This window comes from Saccopteryx leptura, chromosome 1 (assembly GCF_036850995.1).
Source record: "Saccopteryx leptura isolate mSacLep1 chromosome 1, mSacLep1_pri_phased_curated, whole genome shotgun sequence".
Lineage (NCBI taxonomy): Eukaryota > Metazoa > Chordata > Mammalia > Chiroptera > Emballonuridae > Saccopteryx > Saccopteryx leptura.
The window spans coordinates 256,689,938-256,701,588 of NC_089503.1; the positions used below are offsets into that span (position 1 = coordinate 256,689,938).

At 49.7% G+C, this 11,651-nt stretch overlaps 1 protein-coding gene across 5 annotated transcripts in view; it reads right to left on the bottom strand.

The window, feature by feature from the left end:
• Window positions 1-11,651, bottom strand: part of NFIX (nuclear factor I X) — a 96,440-nt gene that overhangs the window by 55,406 nt on the left and 29,383 nt on the right. The gene's annotated exons all lie outside the window — the stretch shown is intronic.

The following is an 11,651-nucleotide window of genomic DNA, read 5'->3' on the forward strand; positions in this document are numbered from 1 at the left end:
TATACACTTATTACATCTCCCTCTTCCGTAATCTGGGCCACGTGTTATATAACTGCCGTTATGCAATATGCCCATTATATAATAATTATGCACTAATGGGCATATAATCTGCAAGCATAATAAGGGCACACTCCCCAAGGACTGCCCTCAGTTGGCCTCCTACAGGCCACCTCCAGGGATGTCCTGCTTTTTCTGCACACTATATCCAGTGCAGAAGAGTCACCAGGTGTCACCCTACTCCCGCCTGTCATCTGTAGCCTCCCCTAGACCAGCCAAGGCAGATGCAGAGCTCTCTCCAGACTCCTCTCCTGGTCTTGTCCCTGCCTCTGGCCTGGAGAGAACACTCTTCTCTCTGCCATGTCTCTACGCCTGACACAAAGAACTATGATAGGATAAATCCTGGGAGGCTGGGGTATACTTCACCCCCATTTTAAGAAAGGGATTAAGCAGCTACCACCCCTGGAAGGCACCTGTAGGACCTAGAAAAATCTTGGGATGCCAGGCCAGTGGGTAGAGCGTCAGCCCTATGGAAGTAGCTGGGAAACCAGCCTCAGAGGTGAGGTTCCAGGGTCCAGCCCAGTGAAGCCAAGCAGGCCATAGCTCAGTGGTCAATTCTGCCCTCAACACCTCCCCACCTCCATTCCTTGGTGGCCGGGACTTTGGTGGGGTCTCAGCACAGGCTGAGGCTTGAGCCCTGACTTCCACTGTCTGAGTTACACTATTACACTGCCAGCAGAAATCCCCAAGAGCAGGCTCCTGGCCACTCAGACACTAACACACACTCCACTAATCACCCTACTCCCAGGAAGGATAAGCAGATACTGTCATCTCAGGGAAAAAGAGGACAGCAAGTAACATCAGCTCTGCACCTGGGGTGACAGGGACACAGGTGGAATGAGCAGGAGAAAAGTTAAGACCACAGTGGCACTGGATGGAGCCAATTCAATTAGCCCAATATACCATCTGTTCTTAAAATAGGTATCTTTCCATATTTAAGTTATTTGATATATGAATTGATGAAAGAATTAGAAGAACTTACACAGATTAGGGAATTAAGTTTCTCTCTGGAGCAGAAGAGTGGTTTGGGAAGCCTGTCTGTCTCTTACATTTCTATATTGTTTAATTTTTTTTTTTTTTTTTTACAAAGAGTGTGTTTTACTACAATAATTTTAAAAATACATCATTTTAAAAAGAAAAGTGCTGAGGCTCAGGAGACACTTCTGGTCTCTGCATCCCATGTGGAAACAAATGCCCGCTGTTCTTTGGGGTCTGGGGTGGGTTTAATAAGGCCACTGCCTCAACAAACATGCCTGAGTCAGCGAGTAGCAGATGCCCTGTTCTAGTCTCCAGATCAGCAGTCCTGGCCCAGAGAAACCACAGGGCAAGATATCAGGAGGGATGTTCAATAGAAGCCTCAGCAGGGGCTCACAATTCCCGATGTGTAAGAGGAGCCCACAGTGGCTTCAGCCCAAGGTCCTGCGACCCAGGAAGGGGAAAATAGTACAGGACATACAAGGGGACAGCCAGGGCTTAGATGTTCTGTCACCATGTGGAAAAAGGTAAATGAGGCCCTGGCTGGGTAGCTCAGTTGGTTAGAACATCATCCCAACCTGCCAAGGTTGTGGGTTCGATCCCTAATCAGAGCACATACAAGAGACAACCATTTATAGCATGAACAAGCAGAACAACAAATCCAACAAGTCAATGTTTCTCTCTCCCCCTCTCTCTCTCTAAAAAAAAATAAAAATTGCCCTGGCAGGTTGGCTCAGTGGGTAGGATGTCAGCCCAGCGTGTAGACGTCCTGGGTTCGATCTCAGGTCAGGGCACACATGAGAAGCGATCATCTGCTTCTTTCCCTCCTTCTCTGTCTTCTCTCTCTCTCTTCCCCTCTTACAGCCAGTGGCTCAACTGGTCTGAGTGTCGGCTCCAGATGGGGGTTGCCAGGTGGATCCTGGTCGGGGTGCATGCAGGAGTCTGTCTATCTATCTCCTCTCCTCTCACTTAAAAAAATAAAAATAAAAATAATTCATACAGGAGCAGTTCGATGTTCCTGTCCCTCTCCTTGTCTCTCTCTCTCAACAAATAACTAACTAAATAAATAAAATAAAAACAAATCTAATAAAAAGGTAAATGAGGGAAGAGGTGAACACGGACACCATTATGTCTGAGTCCCTTTGTTTCTTACAGGCCAGAGGTTCTCAGCCGGTGCAATTCCATCTCCAGGGACAGTTGAAAATGTCTGGAGAGTTACAAATGGCATCTTGTGAGTCAAGTCCAGAGACGTTGCTCAGCATCCTGTAATGCACAGGATAGTCATGACACAGAATGACATGGTCCCTAAGTCAGCAGAGCCACGGCTGGGAGACCCTGCGCTGTGGGAGCTGCTGTCAGTCTTATTAGCCACGAAAACAGAAAAATCTCTCGCCGTGAGCTAGCCTCTCCACAGCCCCTTGGCATGCTGGGAAAGTTCTTATGCACACAGCCCCAAAGTTTGCAAACTTTAAGAAAGGGGTAAGGGTGAGAGTCTATATAGAGGAACATATGAGGCAATGAAGAGCAGATTACTGCAAAAGTTCCATCGATCAGCTGGTTAATTAGAACAATTACATGCATTTTTATTTCAAACTGTAACTCCAAGCAGACTCCCAGGAAAAGGGTGTGCCAGGGGAAGGATCAGGGATCCCAGGATCCAGCTGAGCCCGCCTGGCCTCACGCCTGGACTTCTGCACACTCTACCTGCCCTCCTCCGTGCTCCAGGGAGGGGACCGAAAAGCTGAGCTGGCCACAGCAGGGTAGGCTTTCAGCTGACCTGCCCTGTCTATGCTATTATGCTGCCTCTCAAGTAGAAGACAGGGGCTGGTGGTGGAGAGGGGGGCCACTGTCAAGGACAAGGACAGGCCAGGCGCCTTCTCTTTGTCTCCACCCCAACTACTCAGCTACCTGGGGGAGCCCTTGTCTTGAGCCTCAGGTTGGCCTCAGCCCTTCCATCACCAGTCCTAGAGAGCAAAGAAGACCATAGGTACCCACACGACTTTCTCCTTTGAGACTCTGTCATAGCCAGCAATCCCAGTGAAGTTCAAAAGTGGCAAGGCCTGGAACCTGGGGTCCCTTCTGCTCGAAACTCATGGTGTGACCTGAATACCTTGACGTCTCTGTACTTTGGTTCCCTTCTCTGGAGTGGGAATAATAAAACCTGCCCGGCCCTGGCCGGTTTGCTCAGTGGTAGAGCGTCGGCCTGGCGTGTGGGGGGACCCGGGTTCGATTCCCGACCAGGGCACACAGGAGAGGCGCCCATTTGCTTCTCCACCCCTCCCCCTCTCCTTCCTCTCTGTCTCTCTCTTCCCCTCCCGCAGCCAAGGCTCCATTGAAGCAAAGATGGCCCGGGAGCTGGGGATGGCTCCTTGGCCTCTGCCCCAGGCGCTAGAGTGACTCTGGTCGTGGCAGAGCAAGGCTCCGGAGGGGCAGAGCATCGCCCCCTGGTGGGCAGAGCATCGCCCCTGGTGGGCGTGCCGGGTGGATCCCGGTCGGGCGCATGCGGGAGTCTGTCTGACTGTCTCTCCCCATTTCCAGTTTCAGAAAAATACAAAAAATAAATAAATAAATAAATAAATAAAACCTGCCCTGCCTATATCATTCAACCATTGCGAGGAGGGACCCAGCTCCGGGAAGGCTGAAAAGGCTAATTCTTCCTTTAGAATCTAAAGGAAGTGAGAATCTGGGTGGTTAACACAGACACAGGACTTAGCATAGTGCCTCCGCCATACTGGGCCTTCAATGAAAAACTAGAATTAAAGCAGGAGACTGAGGCCAAGGGTGTGCTTCCTTCTCCTTCAACAGGGGATGAAGAGTGGTTGGGAGCCTGGACAAATGGGTGTGCCTTAGTTATTGGATATCACCAAATAACAGCAATGGTGGCTCTGACCTGGGGCAGTAGTATGCCAGGCCATCATTAAGACATCAAAAGTGAAACTAGAACACCCCCAACCAACAGAAGGCCACAGCAGCTAGTGGGGGGGACAAGTCACTTGAGAGACAGACTCACTAAGGGCAACCCCACCATATTAAAGAAAAAATCCCCAGAGGGCCAGAAAATCAGATATTAGATATCCATATGGTCAAAGTAAGGAACCCAGGCACCCAGGGTGGTGAGGCCCAGTCTGGACAAACCCCCCTGCCACAGCCCCTCCGCTTGCTGGGACCCTCCTGTAATGGCAACAACCCTTTGGCTCAAACATGCTTAAAATGGCAAGGGCGGCCTGTAGGGCCAGGCGCACGCCGCGCTGTTTTCCACGGTGCCCTCAGTGCCAAGAAAAACCTATCATCAGAAATGCCATCAGCTATATTTATCTATCTCTCAGCCCCCCAGCCTCCTCCTCCCGTCTGCCAACCAGGCCCGGCAGAGCCCCCCTCACCCAGTGGGCATACTTCCCTGTTGTCGACGCCCGTGACCACCTGCCCAAGCCTTGCTCTCCAGCGCTCTCTTCCCAAGCCCCTGCAATCAGGCCTCCATACGGGCATGACAAACTTCTTACAGATGTATCCGAGCACATCCCCCATGCATTTGAAGGATGCACCGGACAGGCACGGGTCTGGGTGTTTCTAGTCCCAAACCACGAGCAGGCATGGATGGCCCTTGGCCTCCTTTCAGCCTCGGCTCCCTGTGTCAGGGCCTCAGCGCTGCTGGCCTGCCTGCAAAGTCCCGCACAAGCTGAGTCCTCTGGGAGGGGCACCCTCACTTAAGTGTCACACAAACTGGTCATCATGGAGAGACAGGAGGCACAGGGTGAAAGAGTAAAACTGGGAGGGCAGTCTTGCCAGGCCTGTGGGCACCCTTGTGGCAGGATGCCCAGTGGCTAGAGAGACCTCTCACTCCTCTTCATTCCCTGATGGAAAGTGGGGAGCCCCAGTGTGTATTTCAGGAGTGTGCCTGCTAGGAGGACGCCCACCCCTCCCCATTCAACCAACAGGAAAACGGCAGAATCTGGAACGATAAAGAGAAAACGATTAAGTCAAGGTTCAGGACTACTCAAATCCTAGAGCTGTGACCAGGCCTCTGCTAGGGGAATGTCCTTTGGTGCCAGGCACTTCAGGCCTTTCCCTACCCAAGCAGCAGGACTCCAGCCTGACCCTTCCCACCCTCAGGCCCAGCACGGAACATCTGAAGGTGAATCAATGACTGTGTTCTGACTGCTCCCCACACACACACACCACATACCTCCTCCTGGAGCTTGCAGGAGAAGCCCCCACCCACTCCCCACTCCAGTCCTCTCCCCATCAGGTCACCCTTTGCCTCTGAGCCTCCAACTCAGAAGAGAGTTCCAGGGATCCAAGCCCTCTGAGAATGAAGCAACCCAAATAAAAATTTAAAACTCAGAAGCTCTTTCTCTCCTGCCCCCTCCCCCTCCACGGGCAAATGAAAACAAACAAGAAATCAAAGAGGCCTTTTGTGTGAGCACCGCGCTGACACGGCTGGGGCCTTTGAAAGGACTTTTGAATCGGACACTGAAGGATAAAATAACTGAAGCGTGGCAGCTCCTGAGACAGAGGGGTGGTGGGACTGATGGGGCAAAGAGAAAAAGGGGTGGGGAGGGAGCCACCTTCATTCCTGGGCAGAAGGAGGGATGTTCAGCTGTGTCTTCTCTCCGCAGCTGCTGTGGGACACCAGAACAGAGGGACACCACGGCACAGCCCTCTGCCCCTCCGGCCTACCCTTCCTTGGCACCCCAGGTCTTTGCAACACTAGAAGGCTGCCCAGAAGGGCCCTGCCTCCCACTTCACAGCCCATGGGAGCTGCCACCTGATGAAGCTCTGCGGGTCTTCCCTCCCTTCCTGCATGGATCAATGCATGGTCATGCCTGCAGGATGGCACCTCCTAGAAGTCATCATGAGGCCTTCACCCAAACCCTACTGGCCACATGCAGCAGTCTCTCATTTTTAGAAGGGCTCTGCTCATAGTAGGTTCACCAAGTGCATCTTGTATGAATAAAGGAAATTTGACCATCTTTTGGCAGTGCCAAAATGTAAATCAAATCCTCAGGAAGTCCTTCTGCATGTCTGGACCCAGCCCTCCTGCTACAGAGTGGCCCTGTGTTCTCTGGGTGGGCAGTAGAGTACAGCTGGTCACCATGCTTGGGCTTACAGACCCCCTCTAGCTTATTCATGGCCCACACTCTGCAGGCTCAAGCTCAGACAAGGGTAGTTCTTTTCTTCCTTGAGCTACAGCTCCGAACTCAGCACTCCCACCATGACTCCCTGGGCATCGCAGCCAGCAGAGACCTCCAACTGGTTGGGTGGTGGGCACGCAATGGACAGAGAAAGGGGAGCAGACGGTCAAGGGAATTCCACAACAAGACTAAGCTCAAGGACTGGGTCTGGGCATTTCTGATCTCCTCTTTGGGGTCACACTTCCTCTGAGGTCAGCCTGAGCCCCATCACCCTTCCACACCACTCAGAGCCAGGCACCCCATGTCACATTAACAGAGCAAAGGTGGCCCGGGCGGCTTCATGGGTATGTGACCTGGGCAGTTGCACAGGTCCCATATAATGCTCTGTTGTCGTATTGCAATTCCTAATCATTTTGAATTAGGAGCTCCACATTTTCATTTTGCACTAGGCTCCGCAAATTACATGGCTGGATGGCCCTGCAAATCTTGTAGCAGCTACCGCAGGATCTGATCACACCTGCAGTTTCAGCATTCAATACAAAACACTTCAGTTTAAGAAGGCCTCCAGGTGACCAAAAAGGCAAGGGTGCAAGAAGCTGTGCCAAATGTGGGAGGCATTAGAGAATGGCAAGGTGAGCCTGAAGAAGGAACAGCTTCCTGGGGAGGAAGGTGGAAAGAACCATGAGAACTGCCGTAAGCATTTGAAAGGCTGCCATGTTACACCTGGGTTGGCCCTTAAGACAGAAAAGTAAGACCTATAGGTAAAAGTAAGAGGAAAACAGCCTTGGCTCATGACATCATAACAGTAATGGCAGCAAAGCCTACTGCTTGCCTGCCATGTTACCTCCTTGGAGATAGGTGAACAGAAGAATTTTACAACCAAAGCAGAACAATAGTGACGTCCTTTCCAGGATGTTCTAAGGCAGTGGTCCCCAACCTTTTTTGGACCACGGACCGGTTTAATGTCAGAAAATATTTTCACAGACCGGCCTTTAGGGTGGGACGGATAAATGTATCACGTGACCGAGACAAGCATCAAGAGTGAGTCTTAGACGGATGTAACAGAGAGAATCTGGTCATTTTTTAAAAATAAAACATCGCTCAGACTTAAATATAAATAAAATGGAAATAATCTAAGTTATTTATTCTTTCTCTGCGGACCGGTACCAGTCCGCGGCCCAGGGGTTGGGGACCACTGCTCTAAGGGGTTGAACGATACTGCATTTTTCTTGCTCAGGCTATGAATCAGATTCCTGGGCAGCCCTGCAGTTTTTGCTGGCCCTGGCACCAGATGGCGCTGCCTCAAAGCCGCAGACCAGTGGCATTTCTGGGCCTTGAAAAAGGAGGCAGTGGGTGAGATGGCACAGTGGACACAGCAGGGGTTAGCTCCCTCCCCCAGAGGGCAGCTGGTGCTCTGTGGCCCTGCCCACGCATTCACACTAGAGCCACCAGACAGGCTGGGTGTCTAGCAAAGGCTTGGGGAAGCATCCCTCGCAGCAGCCATATCTTGGCATGGCTGACACAGCCAAGCGATGGCCTCCACTACCGAGGAAGAAAGAAGAAAGACCAGGAGCCCTCCCTCAGCCCCTAAAACCAGTGTTTACTGCAAAGTCCCAAACCTGAAGCAGAGAGCGAAAATCGAAAATCAGAGAGATGGCATACCTGAGAAGGATGACCTTGCACTTGAAAGAGTTCACTTAGACAAATCCTCAGGTGCTAATCCATTTCCTTCCACAGGTAAGGCCTGGAGGTGAGTAGGGAAGCAGACTCTTCTGTCATAGCAGCGCACTGACTGATACAGGGAGCAGAGACTGCAGAGTCCAGACCGGGAAACCCTATAGGACAAACGACCTGCTTCCTTCAACAATAACCCAAAAACTGCCAGAAAAGAAACCAAGAGAAAGGAGGAAGAGGAGGGTCAACTAGAGATTATGAGTCTTGGAAGATGGATCAACCCATTGTAATGCATAGACCTGATTTGGATCTTGATCCAGACAAACAAAATTAGGAGATAATTAGGGAAAAGTGAACACTGACTATCTGACCACACTAAAAAAATTGTCCATTATTTTTAGGTGTGAAAGTGGTATTGTGGTTATGTTTTTCAAGAATTCTTATGACCAGTTGGTTAGCACGTCATCTTGATATACCAATGTTGCAGGTTCCATCCCCAGTTAGGGCTCATACAAGAATCAAGTAATGACTGCACACCATATTTCCCCATGTATAAGATGCACCTTTCCCCAAAAAATTTGGGGTCTAAAAACTGGGTGCGTCTTATACAGTGGTTGTTGTTTTTTTACTTGCATTTCCCGCTTTTTTGCGCTTGTTTTTGCGCTCATTGTTGAAGACAGCGATTTGTCATCAGACACCGATGAGGGCAAGCTAATGGATGGGAGTTTTGACAGTGATGAGGAGTTGTATGAATTTTATGATGAATAAAAATTGAGTTCAAGAACCTTATATAATACATTTTTTTCCCCCAAATTTCAGGCCCCAAAATTAAGGTGCGTCTTATACACGGGAGCGTCTTATACGTGGGGAAATACGTAAATAAGTGTAACAACAAATTGATGTTTCCTTCTCTCTCTCCCCACCCTCTCTCTAAAATCATTTTTTAAAAAGAATCCTTATCTTTAGAGACGTGTACAGATATAGTTACAGATGAAAAGCCATGATGCCTGGATTTTCTTCAAAACAAGCCAGCGTGGGTGGGCAGCGGAGGGTATGGATAAACAGAAACTGGCCTTAAGTCGGCAACTGTTGGCACTGGCGATGTGGGTTCCTTCTACATGTGAATTTCTCCGCAGTAAAAAAGCCGAGATAAAGAAAGGAGCCACCACCCGAATATGTGGACTTCATGGGCCTCCACCGTGGGCCCATTGGAAGGATCTGATGGGAGAAGCTGACATTTCTATTCAGTAAAGCATTTCATTACTTTCAGATTGTTTTTTCTTGCCTAGGTTAGGGCCTAGGTCAGGAAGATCTGAAGATGCCGGCTGACCTTCAGAGCCCTGAAGAAGCTTTGGAGATAATCTTCCAGAGCTTCCAGACCAGCTCAGCCATCCTTCCTCACACAGGCAGAGGCCTCCTGGCCCCACACGCCCCTTCGCCTCTGGCCACCTGCCCTGGAACACCCCCTTCTGATGGAAGGACATCACCAGGAATGTACCTCCTCTTCCCCATGGCAGTGCTTTCTGATCCCGCTCTGCCTCAGCCTCCCCTCCTGAAGAGGGGAGACAAATGGGAAGCTTCCTTCCCCGCAGGAAAGCTGCCCTCGTAGAGGCCATAACACACTCACAGCGTTTTGAAGCCTGTGTTCTGAGAACAGAGCTCTTGCCATCACGCTTGCGTACTTTATTCCCTCTCAACAATGCCATCTCTTGAAGCTTCACATGGGGCAGAACAAGGGCTCAAGAAGGCCACAAATGATAATGGCGTCTAGAGGCAAAGCCACCCCCCCCCCCCACACGCTTTCCACCATGTCAAGTTGACTTGTCATCAAACACAGCACCATTAGCTTAGCCCAGATCGGGTTCATCAGCCCAGTTTTAAGGAAAGAGAACACTTTTAGAGTCCAACGTAACTCTTGTCTGAGCCCTTGCCACCACTACCCCAGTTTATACTGGGAGAAAGGAACATGCCTGCTTGTGTGAGCATGGAGAAGGCTGTGTTGTCAGATTAATGCCTTTTGGGGTTCAGTCCGAAGACAGTTTCTAGCAAACTGGGGTGACTTGGAGAAGCTGTGCCTGTTCCCCACCATCCCAAGACCACCTACCCAAGGCCTAACGGAGGTCTGTGCTGTACCAACTCACTCCCACTCTTTCAGTAAGGCACACTTGAATTAAAACAATCCCAGCAAGAAAAACCTTCATTGAAATTCTCTGGAGTCCAGGAACCTGAATTATAGACAAATTATAAAATACATTCTTAGCTCTCTACTCAGTTTTTATTCAGGAACTCAGCCAGGACCGAGGTGGCCATGGCTGCACGCAATGGGGCATGAATTCATTCATATTCCTGGGCTAATGATCTCATTACATCTGGGGGCAAGCGGGGGCACCTCTCTTCTCCTTTCACCTGCTTGGTCAGTTCAGGAGACAGGAGCCTGGTCAGGAACAGTCTCCTTCCTCACACAAACGTCATCCTACCTCATCCCCATCCATGCTGGCAGCAGTCAAGAATTTGGCCTAAAATAAAAGAGGCCAGGAAAACAACTCAGTTCCAGGGACCCACACAGAGAATGGGGTAGGAGGAAACCAGCTTGGGAGGAAGACAGGTATTGATTTCTGTCTTAGAGAACCTGTTTCTAAAATCGAACGGTACAGAATCTGCTCACGGGGGAGCTACCCGACAGACACAAGCTGTAGGCTCCAAGCCTTCCCCAGGCCACCTCCAACACAACCAGGCACACACACACCCACCCCTCTGACTTGCTGGGTAGACGAAGAATGAGGGGGTAACTTTTTAAATTTCCTTTAGTCTCTTTTTCAGGAAGCACAAGGACGAACAAGGCAGAAGACTGGCAGTTGGGCATTCTTCATAAGAGTTCGTGACAGTCATACAGGTACAGAAAAGGGCCTAGAAGGGTTCACAGAGAAAGGTAGAATTGAGGGGGTCAACTGCCTCCAACCAACTACCAAAGCCACCTTTCAGAACAAGAGAAAATGAGTAAGAAGAGAGGCCTCAAATACCACCTTTCCTCCCCAAAGTTCTCCAACATATAAACTCTCAGTTGCGGCTACATTCCTGACAAAATGCTGAAAGTACCCCAAAATGTCATTTTTGGATTAAGTCAGACCACTCCTTCCAGCTTCCCAAACAGGCAAGGGGGTGACCACACTAGAAAATTAAGTTGCTTTTCTTTTTGTGAATGAACAGTAAGGACACGCGCATGCACGCGCACACACACACTTGCGAGGAAAGAATATTCACTAGAGTTGTAGTTAAGCCACATTCTCTTACATTCGCATAAAGAGAGAAAGAAGAAAAAACAAGGGGAAAAAATACTGGAATGGTGGAAAGCAAAACACACACACACAGAGAAAGGTTTGGTAGCCCTCTCATTACAAGTTTGTTGGGCATAATGTAAACACACTTCTGCCTTGCTTAATCACAGAGTGCCGCCCAGTTAGGTTTCAAAGACGGCAGTAAATTGGGCATAGCTGAGTGGAGGCTAAAAATTAACCAGCCATCTCTGTTTCAATTTGTAAGAAAACAAAAGCGGAAAGAAATTATAAAAAGGGAAAGGGTAAAAGGGGGGGGGGCAGAAACAGTAGAGGAAAACAAGGAACAGAGGAGGAAAATTGAACCACCCTGACCCAAAATTGGAAAAGCAAAGAGAACTGGAACTACTTGGAACACAAAAGGAAAAGGAAATTTTACAGTGTTTTGATTGTTTTGTTTGCTTTTTTTAAGACCTCTTCCGTGCTCCCCAACATGCCTGTAGCCCAGAGAGCCTCTCTGTCCCCCAGCAGAGGTGCAGGA